Genomic DNA, 1,920 nt, shown 5'->3' with positions numbered 1-1,920 from the left:
ATTACTTTTTTTTTTATTACGTAAACCTTAATTAACTTTCCCTTATATAATATATTTACGTTAATTATATAGCCCTTTATAAAATTAAAGATAAAGCTTATATCCGTAAAGAACGGGATACTTAATAGTAAATTATAGAAACTTAGAGCCTTAATATTATTAATAATAAAGAAATAATATAAAATTAGAACCCTAATTAATATTATTAAAGCCTAAATTTTATTTATAAACGTAACCGGATTTCTATAAAGGTTTTTAGACTATAGATTCGTTAATATTATTAGTAGATAAAACCTTTTAGCTATAACCTTACTAATTAAGTTATATTCCGAACCTATATTTAATATTATTAATACCTTTTTTAAAATTAATAAAACAAAATTATAATATAGCGATAGGACGTTATAAGTTCGAGTAACGGCTCCTAGGAGAGTTCGTTTATTACCGGAAAGCCGATTAATAAATATAAATAGTAAAGTCCGTAATTATTTTTCTAGGTTATTACCCGGTTAAACTTTATTTTTAATAATCTTCTTTTAAATACCTCCCTCGACTATATTATATTTATTATTTACTATAATTTTATATAAAGTAAAAATAATTTTCCTTTAATTAAACGGAAGAGTTTTATTATATTTAACCGTTTAAAAATTTATCCGAACCGTTAACGGTAAGGCCTCCCCCTTTTATAAAACTTTTTTTTTTTTATCCGGGGTACTTTTAGAAGATCTATGCTACTCGATTACTTTAATATCCTCGACTATACTCTTTACGTAATCTATTAACCGGTAAATAAATATAGGTAAAACCCTATAATATTTTTTTAATATAAACTTAATTTAATTATAGATATATTTTTTAGTTTTTTCGGCAATATAATCCCTAAAGTTCTTTACTTTACTATTAAGTAACCTTAAGCTACTCCGGACTTTATCCCTTTAATCGAACGAAATTCCTTCCTTAATTACCTTTAGTTTCTTTTACGCGGGAGTAAATACTATTTTCGGATTTTCGATTAAAGCTAGGTTATCTATATCCTTTTTCGGTAAATCTTCGATCCTTACTCTCTTTACTCCTTACGCGCTTACCCTTACTTTTACCTTTTAATTATAAACGATTATTAAAGTATTATTAAAGCGCTTTAAAATATTTTTAAGCGATTACTTTTCTATTAAGTAACGTTATAAAATATTTTTAATAATATAATTATTAATTAAATTCTCGTTAAACGATACGTAAGGTTTAAAATACTTATAAAGCTTATTTAATTTAATATCTATAGCCCTAGCTATCTAAGTAATTATTTGCTCCCTCTTTTTAATTAGAGAGACTTCGGGCCTATATCCCTTACCCTTACGAGCTTCTTAATATTTAACTTATTTCGTATAAGCTTTATAGGCCCTATTTAATTTTAATTTTAATAAAATTATAATATAAACTAAGTTACTAACTTTTCTTTTACGTTATACTTTTTTTATATCCTTTTAATTAAACTATATTTTTTTACTCTCCGGCCACTCCTTCTTACTAATATATACTCTACTTCTTTTAATATAATACAATCCTTATACTTTATTATACTCCTTCTTTAAATACTCCGTCGATTTAGCGTAATAATTAGTTTTACTATACTAAAAGTACTTTCTTAATAGGGGAGGGCTATCGCGGTACTACCCTCCTAATCTTCCGAACTAAGTTTTAATATTAATAATAGAAAAAGTATTAAAAAATAAATCTATTTCCTTATTAAAGCTAATACTAAAATCTAAAGAGTAAAATACTTAGTTTTTTAAGTATTAAACGCGGGTCTTTATTATCCTAGATTTACCGTTTCCCGGTATAAAGAAATTACTATAAATATTCGCCCTTAAATACTATAGTACTATCTCTTTATTTATTATAGGATTAACCGCTATATTA

This window comes from Podospora anserina, chromosome 6, assembly GCF_000226545.1.
Source record: "Podospora anserina S mat+ genomic DNA chromosome 6, supercontig 4".
NCBI classification, from domain to species: domain Eukaryota; kingdom Fungi; phylum Ascomycota; class Sordariomycetes; order Sordariales; family Podosporaceae; genus Podospora; species Podospora anserina.
The sequence above is the reverse complement of the archived record's forward strand: the minus strand, read 5'-3'. Positions refer to the sequence as shown.